Raw genomic sequence first — 23,516 nt, 5'->3', positions numbered from 1 at the left:
AAGGGACTCCATGTGAATAGGGACTTACCAAATCTCCCGCCTGACTTCCCACTCCACCATGACTTATGATGTCCCGGTGGCACCGGGAAGTCATGCGGCGGATCCAGTGTTACGGGTATGGTGGCAACCCACTGGTAGCACATGCGGGTTACCGCTGTACTCGGAATGAGGCCTTATCTGAAGTGGTGTTTATTTTATTTTTTTAAATTACCTCACTAGTGTTTGTACTTGTTTGATTGTTTTCTATCCCTTCTTCTCCAATTTGTATTCTCCCACCCCATTCTCTCTTGTTCTCCAAGTTTACTTAACCTTCCCCATCCTTTGTCCTGCAACCACCCAGTATAATGTCCTTTGTTTATTCTCACCCAGTTTATATTTCCCTGTTTGTTTCTTTTAGTGGTATTTTCTTATACTTTTTTGTATTGTTGTATGGGTTTTTTAATCCAAGTTGCATTTTTGTCTCCCAATGACCCAATGATTAGTAAGTGCATATAGAAGTTGCATCCACAAATGTTGTATTGTATATAGTGCATGTGATGCACTGTATAAAATTATGAGGGTAAAAAAGCATGTTTATTAAATTGTGTTTATTAAAGTGTTGTGTTCTTGAACTGATTGTTTTCTTTTTTTTCAGACAGAAGGATATATATATTTTTTAAACATAGATCTTGACGAATGGACGTTTGGATTTTGGAGGCACGGCTAACCGCAGCAATGACTGGGGGGATCCTAGCTGCTTGTTAAATAAATTATACCCGCAGCTATAGCTGTAATGCACAAAAAGTACCCTCTTTTTACTTTCTGTTTTGTTGTTAATATGTTATACTCAGTTGATAAAAAGAAACACACAATCTCATAACCGAGACTACAAAATATGGGGCGACATTGCATTTGTTTTTGTAGCCGTGGCTTTACAAGATTTTTGGAAAATAAAATAAATATGGAAAAAATATTTAAGATGTATTGAGTGAAGTGTTTATAAACATGTATTGTAACATTTTAAATACTTTGTATACATTAATAATGCATATACATGTTGATATTTGAAAAAAGTATGTTCAAAACAGATTTATTTGGGGGGGATGTGTTTGTAGGTTTTCTTTCTCTTTTATTTGGAACACAATATATTTTGTATTCTTTAGCCCGTTATCTGGATTTTTACTGTCCATGATTTCTCTTAAATTGTTATTGTCCCCATCTTTTTGGCATGTATTTTTGAGCATACTGTAATCGATTGTAAAAGAAATTCCTATGCATCTTACCTTAGTTTTCCTTACTTTTACAAATGCAAAAACAACAGGTTTGGTGCGCCCATCTTGTGCTAATTGTATCCGTTGATGCATCGCCCTAAGTTCAAGTGCCCTCGCAGCACTAAATTATATCTCCCGCCATTGAAGCTGATATCACTAGTCCAAACGTTATGCTCCAACTATTTTCATGACATCGTTGCCAGCGTAGCCAAAGGTGCCCCATCATCAACCATGCCATAACATTACTTAATGCAGAATGAGGAACATAAACACACACATCCTCTCGCAGCACATACATTTTCTTTCTTGTCCCAAATATGATAGCAAAACATTATTTTAAGAAAACATTGATAGTCGCCAATGTATTAAGTCCATGAAATGAAAACATGTTTTGCCATACAAGTTATAGCTAGCGAACATCAGATGCTTTGAATGTTGTTTATAACTTCCTCATGGTACGCCGATTGCAATCAGCGTCTGATAAATCCCAGTACTACAATTCCTGTGTGCCCTTATATTACACAAGCAAAACGTTCTAATGACGCACTTGGTGTTGCGTCGGTGAGAAGATATGGATTCAAGATATGGACTTCAAGCGCAAGGCTTTCGCATCAGTGCGTTGTTACATCGTAAATGCTGACAGGTTGCTCCTTACTGCTGGTACAGCCAAATGGCAGATTTATTCCTGTCGGTTGTCCCAAATAAAGCTTATACAACAAGCACATTTTATGGTTATCTGCCAATGATGATTAAAGAATCAATCCGATGGATGCTGGAAACTATGGCATACGCAGAACGGTACAATATATCTGTGTAGATAACAGAAGAAAATAATGTATTTTAATAGCCGTTCTGTATATTTTGGAAACCAGATGAAACCTAATCCTAAATGCAAACCACACATAATGAACACACACATGACAACAAGGGGAAGTATTTGAGACCACAATGTGCATGAATGATTTGCACTGTGAAGTAGGTGTAGCTCCCAATGGGATGGGGAACCAGATGCACCTGCTTAACATATCGGCCTCACCAGAAAATAAGGACAGAGATAGTAATGTGTTATGTTGAACCACAGACAGATGGCGTTATAACGGAACTGGTAAGATTAGTGATCGAAAAAAGAAAACCAAGTGCCCACTGAAAAGGTTCAGCCCCCGCCCCTCCCTCCATCCCCCACTTTATGGTGCACAATGATTCAACGGTGACAGCACACCAGGATATTGCACGGGACAAAGCGGTTTAGATATCACTAGCCTGCATATAGGTTGTGGTTGCATGTTTTCAATGAATAATCGTCACATATGCTGCAGCTGACAACCCATAAAAAGGCCAGTAAGCCAAACAAATCAAAGCTCTATTCACTCCTCTTTAAAATGTACACAAATAACAATCATTACTAGACAGATAAACCGCAAGTTACGCACTCATTTTTTTATAGTGTGCAGTATAAATATCATTCAAAATAACATAAACTACTGTGTCAATTCTTTTGATCAAATCGCACATTCCCACGTGGCTGAATTAGTTATTATGCATACAGCACATATCCCATTTTTAACCGCTCAAATAATATGTATAGTTGAGCTTACATTATTTCAAGAAGTTCCATTCTCTCGTTGTCACGCAGAGTAACCGCTCCGAACAACAGATCACAGAAATGAAAACTAAATGTTCATATGTCCACTTTCAATATAGTAAATGTTATCATTTTTTGTGGGGATTCGACACATTGAGTCCTTCGAACAGTTGCTGACTTTAGAATCCCACACAAAAAAAAAAACTGGACAAGACGCTGCTTCACGCAAGCGGTTAAAAAAACCAAGGACAGTTACAAACAGCTATGTAAAATATGTTTCGCAACAGGAATGTAGGAACAATCCAGAACGGTATATTGTGTTTGAATAAAATTTTCCTCCGGTTCTCGCTGGACTTTTTTTCTGGTTTCCACCTTTTCTTGTTACTTATGTCTGTCTTTATGTGATTGTCCATGTCACCATGACACCGGGTCCATTGCTGCGCATTATAAATTCAATAAAGTAAAGCAAAGTAAAGTTGCCGCTACCTCTGGGGATATATCATCTCTGTAAGAAAATGTAATCGAAACCCCAGCTCTCCCTTGTCCAGCACTGTTTCATGGCAACAAGGACAGAATGTGTGGGTCGCTGTCATTGTACTTCTTCCTCCCTTCCCCTAGCACCAGTCCACAAGCCTCCCAGGTGCATTCCATAGTGATGTAGTAGGTTTAGCATAGTATTGTACTTTTCACAATTTAACTTATAAGAGACCTGACCTTCACTCCACGGACAGATGAGCCTTGTTCACCCACGTGGGAATTGACAGATGGCTGGGAAACAAAACAATTGTAGCCTGGCATCCCCTAAGCAGCAGGATCATGTATACTGTCTAACCAATCAACTTTGCTAGTTCAGACCCTATATGTGAGGCATTACTGATGCTGTGGCCTCTCAAAAGGCACCAACATTCATTCTGGAGTACCAATGTTCTCGAGCATTAGAGTCCTTTGGTGATATTTTTTGTTTTCTGTACAATTAAACCTAGTTATCCTTGCAAGCTATCTCTTGGCTTCTTTCCCTAGAGGGTTGTATTAATTTTGGTGTGAGCATAACAGGGGGCAGCCTTCAATTGCACTGCACTTACTATAATTCATGCAAGTCCGTTCATTCTCCCTTGTGCACCTGAGCCAACCCTCTCTACCTTCATGCGAGACAGGTGACATTGGGTGCCCATACTAAATAAGTTACATTCATGCTTCGACTAGGCCTTATGCCAATCAGTTGTGCTAGTGCATAGGGTAAAGAAGAAGGACCTATGGGTGTACAAATGCTGAAGGAGGGTGTTAATATGCATTTCTAAACCCTTACCTGATGTGCTGAAGATTAGGAGGCCACCCTCTGTTTAGTGAAACAAGGGAATTTTCTGGACAAGCCAGACCATTCTAAGTCTCCGGAGAGGTGATAGTGATCGGAAGCCCACAATGAGCGCACACAGCAACAAACTACAAATTGCTCTTGTATATGAAATATATTTATACATTTATTGTCGACAGGACCAATGGATACGAGTAAACTTTAGTTATGCAAAAACAGTTACCACACACAATACTCTACTATAGAGCATGTGTACAATACACTTCATAATGCGAAAAAATGTGGAAAACACAGCCACTACCTGTAAAGCGAAGTGTTGCTTAACACGCCAGGAGCATTAGACCTTGTGCCTGAAAGTGCACAATCGCGCCAATAAAGCAAAAAAGTGGTTCTGCTTGGGAAGGCTGTAGCAACCCAAGTCAGGAAGGGACCTGAGGCGATGAAGAATTGGTTCCCACTATTCCAGTAGGATGTGCCCTTGGCGGCAGATCAGTTTTCAAAAGGTGAATATAGCTTGGGAGCGCAGGCTAACCCAGCCAACTTCAAATACCTTTAGGGGATGGCCGTGCGTAAAAGGTATTGTTTGTGCTGGTTTCCGAAACCGTCAAGTGATTCAAGGGCTTCATCCATGTAGACAACTGGAGGCATGGGATATATTTTATGTCTGCCAAGACACGCTTTTCACCCCTTTCAATTACCCTTTCATCAAACTTATTGTCGACAGGACGTACCTCCAACTCATACATATATAAAACATATACCTTATTTTAACAACTTATGGCGTCTGCTACGGGGAGGCTGTTAGGACAGTTTTCCTGAAGTCAAAATAAAGGCTTAGTAAAAACATTCAACTGAGGCAGTCCAATACTCCAATTTATTTTAATGCTGTACCACCTCAGTTGAGAGTAGCATATACAGAGCAGCTTAGGAAGGAGGGAGGGCTGTAGAATAAGTAGAAACGGTCTCAAGAAACACAGAAGCACTACGTATTGTAAAAATAAATGGTTTATTTAAAAATGAGTAGGCCCGGATAAATCTTGGGGGAAACAAATACTATCACATTATATATAACCACATTTATAAAAACACAACACTATGCTTCAAGGCACACAGACCAAAGCATATCATCTTATTTGGAACACCTAACAGGAGTTCTTGGGAAGTCAAAAACAATAGTTAGTTTAAGATCACTTTCAGTAATACCAGGGTAGTAGACCCTACCAGTTGTACCATGACGCTCTGCAAGAAATTGTCGAAATAGAAAGTATATCATGCCTCCGATTGTAATAAATATATTAATATTGGCCTACGCCAAGCTGCTCGAAAGTCGCTTGCGAAAGAAATCTGTGTTGCAAGGTCCTGACCTTAAATCCATGTGAGCCGCCATTTTAGGTCAAACCGCCAAATTTCAGGATTTGTTGTGTAAAAGTCACCTTGTGAGCTAAAATGGTGGACGATGTCATTCCAGAATACAACATGGCTGTCTTGACCTCTGTACATAGCTAATATGTAATTTGCCTGCAGGCCACTTGTTGAGGTCAAGAACTGAGACCTTGTCCTTCATTGACATATGTGTAGAAGGATTACTCGTGCAATGAAACTAATCCACGAGCATATGTTGAGACAATGTATTCAAATACTGAACGAAGAACATCTGTTTAACTACATTGTATCAATGTTTAGGAAGGCCTGCATGGAAAACTTTAAAATACACAGTTATTACATACGCTTGTTGATACATGTATTAAAGGCAAACCAGTTATATGCGGTTATTTGAGACTTGGCACAAACCCTACATCAGTGATGTATTAAAAGGAATACTAACCCGAAGTGGGGCTGGACATCGCGCCCACTAAATGTATAAAAAGTGAATGCATTCTAATGTACAGCGTCTCTCACTGAACACACTGAACCACGCTGGAGTTCGTTGTGTTGTACTGAGGGCCGATAGCTATCTGATTTTGCTATGTTTCTGTAACTGGATCTAGTATAAAATAAAGTACTTTGTATGTTCCTTTGTAACCCGTGTTCGGTGTATTTCCTTTTGGGGTACTCAGCCTCGATATTCTTTTTCTGTTTTCACAAAATCACATAGCTTATAAACTGGACACATTTTATTTCTGATCTAGTCATTCTCATATACTAGGCACAGTATACACCTATAACTCTGATTCAGGATAACAGTTATTCTAGGGGAGTTCGACCCTGTGGTGTACAATTCAATTACAGTTGCTTTTCAGTTCACAGACTAAGGGAATCAATAATTCTAATTTTATTTTATTTATTTGCATTTTTAAAGCACTCACACAGCCCGCAGGCATCAAGGCTCTGTTACGGGAATTCTTTGTTTTTAGTTGCATAGTTGTTTGTCTTAGTTGCATATTTATAACGCGCTTAAATACCCAGAAGTTTCTAAGCGCAGACCCGGGGATCAAACCTGTGTTGCTTCGTGTTGTCTTGCTTCCAAGGCGAGCACGTTGCGCTGAGCTATCCTCCCGGGACAACACAGTTACACTCAAGGTAAGTAAAACCAATACTATGAGCAACTGAAAGGCAGGTGTAACCATAGACTCTTTTTGCGTTTGTCTAAAAGAGACCAGGGATAGCAAAACCCAGTGTTAAACTGTATGAATGATCCACAGTTAGTAGGTAACACCGAATGCAGATTTTTTCTGGACAGGCTAACAGCAAGCCAGGGTAAGAAAACCCCAGTTGGGGGACACGTATACAATTATCCTTACAGGAATAAGGCATTTAAACCAACAGCATTACTTTTGTGGAAGAGCCACAACCACTTCACAGGTGAGCAAAATAACCTTATATGTACTTTCCAAAATGGCATAACATTTCTAAGGTAAGTAAACTAACCTTGTGTATACTTTGCAGAAAGGTGAGAACATGATTTCTTATAATGTGAAGACAGTTTGAATCCTTTAATGAAGTCTAGGTAAGCCTTGCACATCTGTTAAAGTGTTAAACAAATTACTGCCACCAGCCAGTAATTTTAAGTTTGTCAGTGTAACATCAATGTTACATTTATTTACAATAAGATAGGGGATACTCATTATCACCCCAGCACGCCACTTAAGGTAGGGGTTGCTGGTCTCACTTAATAAAATGTAAAATGGATCCACAGATCCTTTCTACCCTTGGTAAATATAGTTCTCTCAAGGTTAGCCAGAGAAAGTTAAAAGTGGAGCTCCTAGGGCAACCTATATACAACAGGCACTTATTGCTAAAAGGTTGTCAAAGAGGATACATTTGAAATGGCACTATGGACACTAAGGAGAGCTATGGAGAGCCCAACAGCCATACAAAGAGTAAAATAGTCTGTGAGTGTTGAAAAAGGTTCCCACTCAAAGAGGTGTAAGAATACATAATCCACAAGTAAAGCTAAAAGTTCTGGGGTTGACACAGGTCAGGAAGAGTTATCATTACTATGAAAATCTTACCTAAAAGAAGCCATCAGAGCAAGTGCCATGGATTGCATGTGTGCATGGGGTTTGGATCTAGCAGAGGGTTTTACAGGCACAAAGCCTCAGTGTACCTTTTACAAATATTAAAATGCCATTAACATATCAGTCGTTCTGCCACCCTAATTATAATAGTAATTTAGCATTTATATAGTGCTACGAACTCTCAGGCATCTGATTGCTGCTTATTATTACCCACGGTGCGTGGTGCTTATTTATCGACCTCGGAAGGATGAAAGGCAGAGTTTGGGCTTGCCGGGATTCTAACCTGCGTCAGCAGGCTCTGCACAGATGTCAATGCAAGCGCTATACTCGCTGTGCTATCGGACTGGCTAACGGGCAGTGCAGCACCGATTTGTGCTAGGTCAATTCTCTTCTGAACAATAGTACCAATAGCAACCACAAGCACGTGTTTTCTAGATAGAGGATAAGTAATATGAATGGAGGAAAGGTAAAAGATATACATGAATGCATCATAAACCCGATTATATTGGTGTAAATTAATACTTTGTAATGCATTATCTAGCATTGAAATTGCAAGTGTAATAGCATTTGATTGTTTCTGTACAAGTCCAAACATCGGGGAACATATCTAACATTTTATTGTGAGCAGATTTTTAAGACAGCTACAAATCATTTAAATCTGGAAGTCAATATTTCAACAAGTTCCGATTTTGGAGGACAAGGCTTGTTTGCAATGTTTTGTGGCTTTGTACGTGTCCTGGGAACAAAATCAGGATCCATTCCATGAGTATGCTTGGCCAACAAAGTCAATGTCAGATATTTCACAAATTCAAAGTCCATATCCTGGTATATTGGCTTTGCCACCCATTGTTTGCCTTGTTTTTTAAAGGCCCTGAGGTTACGAAGCATCCCGAATGTTCCTTCAGTTTTCGCGTGTTCCCTCCCAATGTTCTTGTTGTGCGCAAGTACAGCTAGTTTTGTTCTGGTCTTCCTACCATCAATGCCAAAATGTAACCTTTTGGTACTTTACTTAAGGCACATATTATGGAACACCTGCAAATCTCCTGTATGACAGAATTGAATGAGTGCCTTCAGGTCTCCTGAAAGCGATTTATCGTACATGATCTTCTCAAGTGCTTTGTGTGGAGGGCAACATGGCACCAACCACTTCTTCTTGCGTTCTTGCTGCTTCAGTAATCTTAGTTTTCTGTCTGAGTGAATGTTGGAACAATGGTGATCAATGAATGCCATTTTTCAAATATCATTTCTAAAGATCCAGTTTTGGAGCCCCACCAAAAATGGTTGCTGATAGTCTGACACCACTTTAAAATGTTTTCTGACCCTTTTTATTTTACCTGCAGCTGTCATTTTTGTATTGATTGATTTGGCAATGTGCCACACATCAAATTGATGCTGAATGTGTGGAAACTGCTCTCGCCTGGCCTTGGCTATTGAAACATGCCTGTCAGTGGCTATCAGGTCTATTTGCATTCCCCTGGATTCCAGATGTTTGATGGATTTAAAGAACCATGTTTCTCCAGGGCCACAGACGATGTGCATTCAGGCACCTGCACAATGACCCAACTCACAATTGTGTTGCTTTCCATGTCTTGAAAGTCGTATGTGGAGTACTTAGCAAAAATTCCTGGACTGTGACGCTATATGTCACCCACTAGCCTCATATGTTTGCCAGAGAATGTACTGTCCATTGATATCTGTTCGAGTTTCTGGGCATGACTAATAGCGGGGAATAAGAATTCCCTCTGATATTTGTAGCACTGGGGTTTACCAAAGAACATCCCACAAATTGACATAAAATGGAAATCTTACTGAAAGTCGATCCGCTGAACAGTAAAGATGCTTAACAAAGTACATTTCCAGCAGGCACTTTGCCAAGGATCGGTTGAGCAGACCATGAAAATGTATTATGGAGGTGGACACCGTTGGCCTGGATTTTCAGGTTGGTACCTTGTAATGCACAAGACACATTCGCCAATGGCTCCCTGCATATGTTCTCTCTTAATTTATGATCAAATTTCAGCATTTGTGCATTCTCTAGCAGGCAGCTGTCAAATACAATATATTTGTGCTCCTTTAATAGCCGATCGTCCTGCAGTACTGTGTTTTGTGACTCAACAGTGGTGGATAATTCCCCCAAACTAGGCAAACTGAAGTCAAGATCTTGAGCAAATTCAGCAGTCAATTCTGTTGAAGCTTCAGCCTCTGTAAGTTATGGCTATGATCTTTCTGCATGAATTGGAGAAACAGGTAACATTGAATGATTGTTGGGTGGAACATTCTTAGAGGGTATAGATTGTGTCAAAGGGTCTACAAGCAATTGCAATGCATCTTCATTGTCTTCGTTTTCATCAGGGCGAGTTTGCACAAAGTAGCAATGGTCCATGGTAACTTTGTAAGGTTGGCAGGTGAGATTCCATTCATTTTCCGGCCACTAGACATATGCATAACGAGACTGAATAATGACTGGACCACGCTGCACCTCAAATAGTAGTTTCTCCATTGTGAAATCAGTTTGGCAAGCAACATTTTTGGTTTCAGTTGTTGTCTGAGTCTTTATACGCCTCTTCATTCTGGGCCTCTAACAGATTTATAGAAAAACATGCTCAATGTATAACACACATACAGAACATATGATTTTTCAAATAAAAACATAATATGACTAAAACATCATCTTAAAAACTTCTCCAAAACAAACTGGTTCGTTCTTTACTCTTGTTTTCTTAATTCACTTCAAAACCATGGCCTACTCTTTGACGACTGCAACATCAAGCTGAAACAAGAGCGTTTGTATATGGTTCAAATCAAGCAAATTTCATTTCCACTCAAACATATGTACATATATACAAACAGAACCAACTTGACAGACTGCAAAACATTACAACAATATAAAAATGTAATCCCAATCCAATGTGATGCCCAATTGGATTTAATATTAGGTTATGTATACCTCTGGTCCATGTGCCTCTTCTAATTCCACATCTTAAGTACATTGCTTGGAGAGAATAATCATTAAAACAATTAAATGTCAATTGTACTGAAATGTAAAATGTTTCATCGCACAGAGCACTTTCACACAAAATAGTTTAAAATGATTACGAACCATATACTATAAAGTTTGTTGTCGCAACACAAATAGAACATTTGTATGAACATACCCTCAAAAACAGTGTATGTGATTTGGTCCTAATATACATTTCAGATTTCACCTGATAACCTTCCAAGATGACACATGGACTTGATCTGAGATCACCATGCAAAACATAGTGATTATGATGTTGCCTTCAAAAGTAGTTTGCTTTGTAATGTTTTCATTGTAATCTATTCTGCAATAGGGAGGAAGTGTAATGTTAGAACTAAAATCACAAAAGTTTGAAATAGTGCAAGGTTACATGCATTTCAGTCTCAAAGTATGTCTTTTGTAAGATTTACTTTAATTTCAGACAGGAAACTGTAAGTATGCATACCTCATACTCTGGACCTGTTGCAAAGGAGGAAGTGATTGTCGTCGATGTTCCAGTATCCCCCTACAACATAGTGCTTGTTTTAATACTGATCAAAAAGTGAAACAAAACGAAAGAATGAGTTTCAGACGGTGGTACACACGGAGAGACACCCATACATGCCAGTTTGTGTAAATAACCACTACTATACAATCATTTTCAATATGTTGAAATAACATATGCACGTATTGTTCATTCGCATATAAAGGATAGTGTAATATAATTACTTGATCGACAAGTGAGGTTGATGTTAACTCTGGAAAAGTAATTGATGCAGAATTTTGCTCCTTCATTTTTAGTCAGAAAATAGTACAATGGAAAAGGTAATATTAGTATTAGAAATGTGGCCTCATCCAACGCTCTAAAATATCACTTTGTGCAAGTCGGTAGGGATCACCATTGGGATACTAGACATGTCAGTGGTTTCGTCACTGGTGAGGGTATGTGCTTCCAACAGTGTGCTCTATGTAAAGCAGGAAATGTCAACCAACACATTTCGAAAACATTGTGCGCCTTTTAAAGGGCACTATGGACGTTTTTACTGAGAGTCACATTTCACTGATTTATTAGAGGCTTCCCAAAGCGGGGATAAAGTATACTAAAGTGAAACATTTTAAAAGTCTGTTGAATATGGTAACTATGGAAACTTGAGTAATACAACTTTGATGGAAATAAACACCGAAAACTGTAAACTGTTCATGAAGTTAACTTTCAATACACTACTTTAAATAAATCGAGAGATCATTTAGAATAATTATTTATACAGACCATCGTCCTACATACCAACAAACATAACACATTTATCGTCCACTACTCACCTGAGCCAGTGTGTGCCGAAATTACGTCGTAATTGCATTTTAAAGTAATTTATGAAGAATTCTGGGTCGGCGCTTTTTTGTGTACTTTGTAGCCTGCACTTTACTGACAATATGTATGAACAGAGGCGAAATTGATTGCCCCTCACGTATCACAAGAAAGCCTGGGCTCTACTTTAAATCTCGTCCACTGGAAAACCGCAATTTGTAATCCATCTTCTTATTAAATCAATATCCTTCGGGAATGTATGCAGGACTGTGCCCTGAGTCTTGTCATGGCTAACAGACGGGCAACCGATAAATATACATGAATGCATCCTTGAAAAGTCTGCAAGATCTGTATAAAAATATAATTAATTATTACAAATAATACTGTATGAATGTGAATAAAGCAATTATTACATAGCTTTGTCTGAAAAGTTTCTTTTAAATAAATAAAGACAACATGTGTAACTTAGTCGAATGAACACAGCAATAACTTTCTTACAGAATCAATTGTTATACCACAAATCATAACGTGTTACTCGTGCATTGAACAAACTTTCAAGCATCGAAAGAAAACATGCTTGCAAACATGGACCATGAAACATTCCATTCTATTACAATGCACAGTGATGCAATGTGCTATTTGCCGAGATCAAAATACATCAAACATTCAATAATGGTGAAGTCTTTCACATAAATGAACATTAGAATAATGTGCACATTAGATGGAAATGTTCAGACATTGATCGATGAACATACAGAAGCAAATAGGTGACCTACCCTGACTTGGATGTACAAATGAGCCAATTCACCAAGCAGGGGAACAAGTAGCTGTACAACAGGTATCCAGGGAAGAGGTAGCTCGATGATGAGGTGTTTATAAATGCTTAGAAAAGTGGGTGTGTATGTGAATGTATGACATGTTCGTTGACACTCAGCCTCGATGCCAATGTTTCACATCTGCCATACCCACCCACCCATCCCCCTTCCGAGCGCACAGGCATAGGCCTGCTCATACTGCCTACAGGTCAATAGGGTCAGGGTTGAACCACAAATGCAAAATGCTTGTGTGGGTAATTTGTTTTTATTAAAGTGGCCATAGTCGCAGCCACATCAGCATACCGTGGAGACATGGGGACACAAGTAGTCAAAAAGATAGGAGGTTGGAAATCACATTGTTTCACAAGATGTGTAAAACCAGAGATAACATAGGGAGTATCCTCTAACAGATAAGAGAAACCCTACAAATCAGCATGGGCCATTCCTTTGTGTGTAGGACAAAAAAGTGGACCGAAGAGTCAGGAAGCAAACTACAACATTCTGGTTGAGAGCAGTCTATTCTGACCCAGAGTGTTTCCACAAAAATGGAACACACCTACCAGTGATGGGATGGAATTATTCCATGCAGGGGTTTTAAACATACTAGCAACAAGGGTGTGAATAGAGCTTTTGGAGAGCAATTGCTTTTGGATGAAACCCAGTGACCCTGTTTGCATGGGCCTGGAAGGAAGCTGCTAGCAAGTGCAAGAGTGCCCACCAGACAAGATGTAGGTCCCCAACACATGCACCTGAGAGCCCACAATGGGGCAGTTGGTTACTCAAGGAGGGCCAGTCCTGTATCATGGTACAAGTGCCCAAAAAGTTCAGAACTATGATAGCGCTGCACACCTGTTAATTTGTAACATAAACACAGTAATCATGTTTGGTTTATTATTTTTATTTTTAATAAAAGCCACAGTCTTTTATTGCCAACACAAAAACAAAGAGTCTCCATAATTTTGAATGAGGCGTAATGCATATTTTCAATGCTAAACAGAGGCTAGCGATTCCACAGGTTGTGGAACCTTGAGGGTCCACACCCACGCAGCTGCCTTGCGAGCGCATGGTCTTAGGTGTGAACTGCCATCGATACTGGGAAGGGAGCGGGATGGATGGACTTGAAGAGGGGAGTCTGGAGACACTGGGTCTGGGGAGGCCATGTGAACAATGGTCGCCATGCGGAAGGTCCCTTTGAGGTGTCCACTATGTTTGGCAACTTCAGTGTTCCCACCCACCCAGCCTCCTTGGGAGTGCACAGTCATAGGTGTGAACTGCCAATGGTACTGGAGGGGGATGGACGGGTATGAGGTGAACGCAAAAGGCCCTGAACACTGCTGACCAGACTCAAACATATGTTGATTGCAGGGGCGGGTTCTTGAAGAGGGGAGTCTGGAGACAATGGGTCCGGGGAGGCCATGTAACCAATGGTTAGCGTGCAGCAGATCCCTTTGAAGTGTACATGGTGTTTGGCAACTTGAGTGTTGCCACTCACCCAGCCCCCTTGGGAGCGCTTAGTCACAGGTGTGAGCTGCCATTGATACTGGAGGGGGATGAATGGGCATAAGGCGAGAGCAAAAGGCCCCAAACACTGCTGAAGGGACACACATTTATGTTGATTGCAGGGGCAGGGTCTTGAAGAGGGGAGTCTGAAGGATCCCTTTGAGTTTCACATGATGTTTGGCACATTGACTGTTCCCACCAACCCACTACTGGAAGTGGGATGGATGGGGACGAGGACAGTGCAAAAGGGCACCAACCAATCTTTCATGACCCTCATAGACGATTGAGCATGTTCTTGTTCTTGACAAATTCAAACAAATATTAGTATATGCTCATTTGTATTTTATTTAGTTTGGTGATGTTGATGGCACAAACAAACTACAAATTGTATACTTGTGGTTGCAGCACAATGTGTAAAAATCCCCTGTACTCTCTGCTGTCACTGGGGAATTCGGCTCGAATGGGTCGAATGACACAGGTGAGTATTACTTGTCGAACGCGGAATTTAACCCTCCCATACAGCCACCATGTAAATGAATGGTAGGCCACCAGCCTTTACCACCTGTGAAAGAGAAACATAAACATTTTAATTGAATACACCAGATAAGTGTACCACCTTAGTCGAAAATACATCCTAAATTCTATGGCATATTTGCCCTTATAAAAATAACTTTCTGGAAAAATGTACTTGGGCTTTGAAGTATAGACAGATTACAAAAGTGAATACCCATTCAAGCCAGAATGGTTTGGGCCATAGAGAAATATTGTTTTTTTACTTGAAAGTGAAAGACACGTAAGCGACGAACACTCTGATTTGCAATAAGCGAGAGAAATGTATTTAATTTACATACTAAATTCATTCATCAGTGATCAATTGAAGTTACGACAATGTAGGAGAAGAACATGCCATTTTTGTTGTCTCAGTGGTCAAATTTACATCACATCTAGAGTATACTTAATCGTTACTTGGATTGTGAGGACATACTGTTGTGTGAAGTTCGTCCATAAGCACCATCATATTCCTCAAATTGGACCTTGAGAGGCAGGCTGCACAGAAGTCATGCAGCTCTGTAACACATACTGGTGGTGTGTCTTCTTCGGATATGTAGGCCGAGCATCCAGAGCTTTCCTGGCAGCAGCAGTTCTCCACCTCGGTTGGTATGACCTCACACCGATATCAGGTACACCAGGTGGAAACTTCTTCCATGTAACTACGATCATGTTATGCTATATTATATTATTTGGCATTTATATAGCGCTATATATATCATTGGTATGACCTCAATGCGCTGGTAGGTTGAACGCCCTCGGGGACCGCAGTCCAGGTCAATCGAAAGAATAGGGTGTAATAGGGTGCATGGGTGCACTGATTATGTGCGCAGATGATGGAATTGCCTGATGGTAGCTGCATCGAAGCATTGGGTGTGGTGGTATATCAGTAGAATGTGTTCAGTATGCAGGGAGGTCATCAAGACTCGGTTTCAGCTGTGTTAAGCATGTGTAGGACGATTATGTGTGCAACTAGGCCCGAATTTCGTGGGTATAGCTGCATTTTGACCGAATGTTGAGGTGTTCATGGAGCATTGTTCGTATGTGAGCAGCTAGGCCGAATTGATTGAGGGTTGTAGCTGCGCTCTAATTGTGTGTTGGTCTAGAGTAGAGAGTGAGCATAGTGATAGGAGAGGTGAGTGCCTGGGTGGAGTTCTGATTGAACAAGCTCGGAAGTCCGGATTTCAAGTGCATGTTTGCGATTGCTGCATTCAGGGCTGATTTCAGAGTAACCTTGCTGCATTCAGAGTAAATTTATTGGTGACTTAATAGGCACTTTCAAGGGCGTCATTGCTCCTGATTTCATTGACCATGTGTCATCGGGTTGCAGGTCTCAGTTGCCTAAGATGGTGTTAGCTGGTGATGTAGTCTTGAGTGTGTCAAATAAGAGGGGGGAGTGAGTTCCATTGAGTTGTGGCGAAGGTTGAGAAGGCAAAACCTCTGATCCTTACAGAATTAGAGGATAGAATCACTATAAAGCGGGTAGTGCTTTATCTTAGGGTGTGAGATGGGAGGTAAGGTTTTAGCTTGTCTTGTATGTATGTTGGGCCGGTCTTGTGCACGGCTCGGTGGGTAATGCAAAAGGTCTTGAAGGTGGCCCTAGGTCCGACTGCGAGCCAGTGCAGGGATTGGAGAGCAGGTGAGACAAAGTCTCTGTGTCCGAGGCCGAGGTGGAGTTTGGCGGCTGCATTTTGGGCTCTTTGGAGTTTATTGAGTTGGTATGCCAGTGCTCCCAGGTAAAGGGAGTTGGCAGAGTCCAGTTGTGACATAACAATATACATAACAGCGGCAAGTCTGTTGGGGTAGGAGAGGTAAGGAAAGATGTGTCTTAGATTTTTGAGGTGGTAGTGACAGCATTTTGAAACATTATTGATCTGGCGGGAGAGGGTTAGGCCAGAGTCCATCTTGCAGCCTAGGTTTTTGACTATATCAGTGGGAGGGGTGGTGAGTGGAGGGTGGGGGGCCATTGCAGCGGAGGTGGGAGAAGGGAAGTATTGCTGCATACCATGATTTCAGTTTTGTCAGGGTACAGAAGGAGGCTGTTACTTGTCATCCATCGGTCAATATCACAGAGACAAGCTTTAAGGTCGGGAGGTGGGTCGGTGTTGGTCTGGGGAATTCTTAGGATAATTTGGGTATCGTCACCGTAGTTGTAACAGGAGAAGTTGTGTGTGAGGATGATTCCTGGTAGAGTGGTCAGATAGAAGTTGAAGAGGAGAGCAGAGAGGCATGCAACTTGGGGTACTCGAGTGTTCACTGGCCGAGCATTTGAGACAAAAGGGGAGAGGAGGGTGATGTGCTTACTGTTGCTGAGGAAAGAGGCAATGCATTTGAGTGCCAAGCTACGGATTTCTTGGGAGTGGAGGTGGTCAAAGAGGATTGAAGGTTAACAGTGTCAAAGGCAGCAGAGAGATCGAGGAGAATCAGTGCTGCGCAGCCCTGATAGTCTGCCGTGACTTTGAGATCATCCCAGATCGAGATCAGAGTGGTTTGTGTTTCATGTCGCGGTCTGAAGCCTGATTGTGCGGTGTCGAGGAGTGTATTGGATTCTACAGAGTGGTAATTCATCTTCCCAACTATTGTTCGATTCCCATTGTTTCCATTTTTTTCTCTTGCCATTAGTTCCTCTTCGAATACTCAGGCTTGCATTATTAGGGCTGTATTGTTGCCATTATACAACAAATATTTAAATAAAATGAAAGTACCTAAGTTCTGCTAGTGTAAGTACCTGTTCACAAGGCTTTGTACTAGGAAGATAGCTGAACAGAGCAGAAATGAGTCACGGGTGATCGACACTAAATACAGTGAAACGATTGAAAAAGCAATGTTGTCTGCTCAGAAAGGGTCTATGTATCCTTAAGGAAAGAAGCATCCTGGCATTTCCATGGAGACACGTAAATAGCTTGCACACAGAGAACAAATTGGCATTGTGAAAAGGGGCGTAAGCGTCTAGTGATGTCACTTTGAGGGGAGGGCGATCTGTATTATTGCAGCGAGGGCAATTGTACTTAGGGCGATGCATCAACGGATAAGATTAGCCCAAGATTGCTGCGCCCAACCCGTTGTTTTCACATGTGTAAAAATGAGGAAACCTAAGGTAAGATGCATAGGAAAACAGTTTAAGATCAATTACAGTATACTTAAAAATACATGTACGAATGATTGGAGCAGTAACATTTTTGAGCCAGCTTGCCCTTTAATGAATCCGTGATTAGTTTTGTGGGTATTGTTTGTGGTGCTTATTGGTTGATTCTTCTGATACTTTAAAGACTTCATCCGTTTGAAAATATGTAAAATATTTTTAAACAATTGAAGATATAACACGCTTTAAAAATATTTGTTTCGGTTGTATTGACGTTTGATAGTACATAGATAAAGTATATATGTATGGTGACTGGTATTTGTTCCTTAAAATTTTATTGTTAGTCTAATTTTACATGAATATAAGGAATGGAATCACAAAATCCTGAATGTGGTGTATTTTCTTCTGGTTCATTTTATTTAGTGTCTTCTGTAGGATAATTGTACTCCAGCCATTGCATGTAGTTTTCCATTTTAGTGTGGTAGAACGAAATACGGCTTGTCACTTTAGATATTAGAATTAGCAATGTGTCAACGATTATACTTTGTTGGACATAAAAGAGATTTGCTCCAGGTGAACAGAGAAGGAAAACAGAAAATCACCTACCTGAACTGAGTTAACGGAGAGCAATGTCCCGTGGACTGGTGATATCCAGTAATTAATCTCTTTGTGACCTTCCCTGCAGTAATTAGGAATTCCCCTGAAAACCCCTCCGGAGTCCGGCACAAAGGCTTGATCCCCGGGAGGTCCCCAGGGAAACCCTCACGGGGAACAAAACCTGCGGAGAGCTGCTGGGGAGTGTTGTCTCCCCGAGATGTACTTGCGCGGGATGTGATTTCCACCTTCTGATGTTGGAGGCTTCTTAGCGAACGAAACTAAGGACTGGATATGAAGGTAAAGATTAGAGTAGGATAAGATTCCTTTCAAGCTGTCAGACCTCCAGTAAGGAAGAAGGGGGAGGACACCTGGTGTTCCCATGAATACTGGATAGATGGGCTAAGGAGAACAGTATAAATATAAACAGGGTAGATGAGGAAAAGATGATAAAACAATAGCAACAATCCAAAGGAGCAACAAAGAACGAAATACAAACGCCTACCGGTTTGTGAACAAGGGAAGCCACCTGGAGACTGCTCACGGGGGAGTGGCTGTAAGCCTGGAGTGTCGTGGTAGAAAGAACGCGCTAGAAGGAAAGCATGAAAAAGGAAACAACAGATTACGGAGTACCCTAGAATGCAAATGGAAGGCGGATCAAGACGGGGCGTAATGTAATACCTTCTGAAGAGCGAGGATCCGAATACGGAACCAAAGTGAGACTGGGCTGAAACTGCCCTCCCAAAGGGCGTGGTTTTAATCGTCCGAGATCAGGTGAAGTTTTCTCTCGAACTGCCGTAGCGGTCTGCAGATCAAGAATAGAAGGAAGGGTTAGCGAGGTTATGAAGAGCGTCAGAAAGGGAGTCAAGAGTAAGGAAGTAAGGAGAGGTAAATCACAAACTAACTCACGTAGCGCTTGTATCCTCTATGAGAGTAGCAACACACTGGGCTCTTGGAGGATTCTATTGATAAGCTGTTTGGGAGGATGTGACATCAGTGAGTTGCAGTGTGTTCTGGGATAGAACATCTAGACTGTTGTGTTTGCAATGATCACCAGATAGGGCGGCCATGTTGGAATACTTCCCGGAATAAGAATCTGCCATACAGAGCATGACAGTATGCCCCCTCTTAGGACCGCTCCCTCCTGGTTTGTCCAGGTGCAATAGATAAAACTTTTTCACTAAACTGGGCTCGTGTACAGCAGATTCAGGTTCCCAGCTCCGATCCGCAGGTGGGTAGCCTTTCCAGTCTGAGATATTGTAGGCGACCCCGGTATATCTCTTTGACCTCGAATTCTGGTCTGGATGCGACCAACCCTGGTGGAGGGCGAGTAGAGGTTTTGGGGTGAAAAGAACTCTGGTTGTCCGGTTTTAGTTGAGATACGTGAAACACCGGATGGATACGAGCCCAGGTGCTCGGTAAACAGAGTCTGAAGGAAACTGATCCTATCCCTGCGATCACCTGAAATGGTCCAAAATACAGAGGAAAAAGCTTGGACGGCACCAGATGCCAGGAGAGAAAGTGCGATGACAGCCAAACCCAATCCCCTGGTTTGATTACCGGGGCTGGTGACCGGTGACGGTCTGCAAAATGTTTCATTCTTTCCTGAGACTGCCAAAGCGCTGTGATAGCTGTATGATGACCTTGTCGGATTTTGTCCATCAAGCAATCTACATCCGGGAATTTGGACTCTGACTTCTTCAATGTGGGAAAGGATGATGGATTGAACCCATAGGTGCAATGGAATGGAGATGTACAGATAGCCGAGTGATATGAGTTGTTATAAGTGTATTCGGCTAAAGGTAGAAGATCTTTCCAATCATCCTGTGCCGCGGAGACATAGCTCCTGAGGTATCCTTCCAATGTTTGGTTGAGTCTTTCTGTCTGGCCGTTAGATTGGGTGTGATAACCTGAGCTGAGGGCCCGTGAGATTCCAAGATAACGGTAGACAAGTTTCCAAAACTGTGAAGTATATTGTGAACCTCTGTCAGAAATGATTGACTCCGGTAGGCCATGTAAAGTGAATATGTGATTGATAAAGATGCGGGCCATCAAGGCAGCAGAAGGCACTCCGGCAAGTGGGATGAAATGCGCCATCTTAGTAAAAGTATCTATTGTTACCATTATGGCAGAGCATCCTCTTGATGGTGGTAGGTCCACTATGAAATCTGTGGATATTATTTGCCACGGTCGAGTGGGCAAAGGCATCTTGACTAGGAGTCCTAGAGGGAATTGCCGAGACGTTTTAGTTTGGAGACATACGGGACTTGATCTAACATATTCTTTTATGTCCTTCCTCAACGAAGGCCACCAGAAGAAAAGAGAAACCAATTCTTGGGTGGAGGCAAATCCCCTGTGTCCAGCTGATTTTGAACTATGGCACATATTGAGGACTTCTTCCTGAAGTGTTTGTGTCAGAATAAACGCCCTGTGTCCAGAGAAATAACAACTGTCTTCCAAAGTTAACGCCAGTTGTGTAGACCGTGGTAGTTCTTTTTTTGCTGCTGGATTGGATTGGGATTTCAAACGTGAGAAAATCGGGAACTGTGTATAGTCCCAGAGCCATTCGAGGAAAGATGGGTTCAGACCTGAAAGGGTTGTTCGGAAGCTGTTCCTTACGGGATAGAGCATTGGCCTTTACATTTTCCTTTCCTGGGATGAAAGTAAACATGATTCGGAATGGAGAAGAGAAATGAGCCCATCTGGCTAGACGCTGTTACAAGTTTGGGCATATTGCAGAATCCTGAGGTTGTGATGATCTGTCCGGACTTCTACTGGGAATTTAGCTCCCAGTAGTAGATGGCGCCATTCTTCGAATGCATGTTTGATTGCCAGTAACTCTTTCTCCAGTACTGTATAGTTTGGCTCTGCCAGAGCAAGGGTTTTGGATAGGTATGCTACTGGGCGTTCATGATCTGAGTTGTCTATTTGGAGCAGGACAGCCCCTAGGGCATACTGTGAGGCGTCGGTTTCCACAATAAACCGATGGTTTTGATCCAGAGTAACAACACTGGAGCTGAGGTAAAGAGCTCCTTAAGCCTTTTAAACGCTTGATCTGTGGTTTCTGTCCAAGAAAAGGGAACTCCTTTCTTAAGATTCGTCAAAGGCTGTGTTAGTCTGGAGAATTCAGGTGTAAATCGTTGGTAGAAGTTAGAAAACCCCACAAAACGTTGAATGTCTTTGCAAGAGACAGGCATTGGCCAGTCCTGAACAGCGGACACCTTGTCTGGGTCCATAGCTATTCCCTTTGCGGATAGAACGTACCCCAAATAAGTAACATGGGGCTGATGAAAAGAGCACTTTTACAGCTTGCAGTATAAATGATTCTGCTGGAGTCGCTGTAGAACCTCTTCCACATGTTTCTCGTGTTCCTAGGCCGTGTAGGAATGGACTAAAATGTCATCCAAATAGAAAACGATGTTATGGAGGAGTAGGTCGGCGAATAGATGATCCATAAATCGTTGGAAGATAGCGGGAGCGTTTGAGAGGCCAAAAGGCATTACACTATATTGGAAGTGGCCAAAACGTGTTTGAAATGTCGTTTTCCACTTGTCCCCTGATTTTATCGGATTAGGTGATAAGCTCCTTTCAAGTCCAATTTTGAATAGATGGTGGCCCCTTTGATGGCCTCCAAGATGTCAGGGATTAAGGGCATCGGATACTTGTCGGGAACTGTGATGTAATTCAGTCCCCAAAAGTCTATGCAGGGACGGAGCTCAGCAGTGTTCTTTTTTGATACAAAGAACAGGGAAGCGGCTGCTGGTGAGGTTGACTCAGTGATCAATCCATTCATCAAATTGACTCGAAAGTAGTCTCATAAAACCTCCTTTTCGTTGTTTGACAGAATGTACATCTGACCAAAAGGTAAAGGTTGATTTGGAATCAACTCAATTGTACAATCATCTCTTCTGTGAGGAGGTAATTGATTGTATTCAGTGGCAGCAAATACCTCTTGGTATTGTTGGTAGGCTTCTGGGAGACCTGCAATCTGATTTAGGGTTGTAACCCCTGGTGACCCCTGGAGAGTGGACATCGAGTCTACCGATACTTTCTGTTGGTCCCCTATGCAATGTGTCAGACAGTACTCTGACCCTAAGAAAAAAGATCCAGCGGTCCAGTTGATAAATGGATTGTGCTGTTTGAGCCAAGGTAGACCTAGGATGATAGGATGATGAGCCACTCGGATGATATCCAGAGTGATAATCTCCCGATGAGATGCAATGGACATCAACAGAGGGTCTGCCTGATCTTTTATGGGTCCTGAAACCAAGGGACTAACATCCACGCTTTTGTTACACTTCGACAGTCAAAAACTTCCCTGCGGTGTACGTCCCATTCACAGGCTCCTTTCTGGAACAGTTACAGGTTGCCATGGCATCTGTACAATCTCGTACGTGAAGGAAGTACAACAAGGCACGCCCCCTTATGGGTTTAAAAACAACGTCTTCCAGCGGGCTTGTTGCTGATAATTAGTATTTCCGACTATTTGCGGTTACGTCCGTTTTCCTTCGTGAAATCCTGTCATGAAATCCCGACTTGATCTCCTGGTTTCGACCCACGCCTGAACTTTTGGATTGCTATGTCTCCTATTCCATTGACACTTCATAGACCACTACAGTATTGACCCGGACTGCCCCTGGACTGCCTCCTCTACGCCCTTATCACTGTTGTGATCTTCTGGTATTTGACATGGAACGTTACTTGGATTATTCTTCCCTGCTCATGCTGTCTTCACAACATCTTTGTCAACAGTTAATCGGAACACTTCAGCTCCAACTCTCGTTTGGGAAGTCTGTGTTTCATGTAACCAACTATGTTTATTTTCTTCTATTTTTGCAAGCGCCATCTTTGACTACTACTGCTCTGTTGGTATTCTTCTCTATTGGATTTGGGACATTTATTGAACTCCAACTCAACAAACCTATTTCAAAGTGCACATTGACGCTCTCCCGATCCTGCCCCAACCCGGCTCTAGCGCGACCCTCGTGCTGCCCGGGTTTACTTCACTGTACTAACTTCCCCGTTTATTATTGTTTCCTGTCGTTTTCTCCAATCCTGGATTTCATTAAC

This window comes from Ambystoma mexicanum, chromosome 1q (genome assembly GCF_040938575.1).
Source record: "Ambystoma mexicanum isolate Mex_15411 chromosome 1q, UKY_AmexF1_1, whole genome shotgun sequence".
In the NCBI taxonomy this organism is placed as follows: domain Eukaryota; kingdom Metazoa; phylum Chordata; class Amphibia; order Caudata; family Ambystomatidae; genus Ambystoma; species Ambystoma mexicanum.
The sequence above is the reverse complement of the archived record's forward strand: the minus strand, read 5'-3'. Positions refer to the sequence as shown.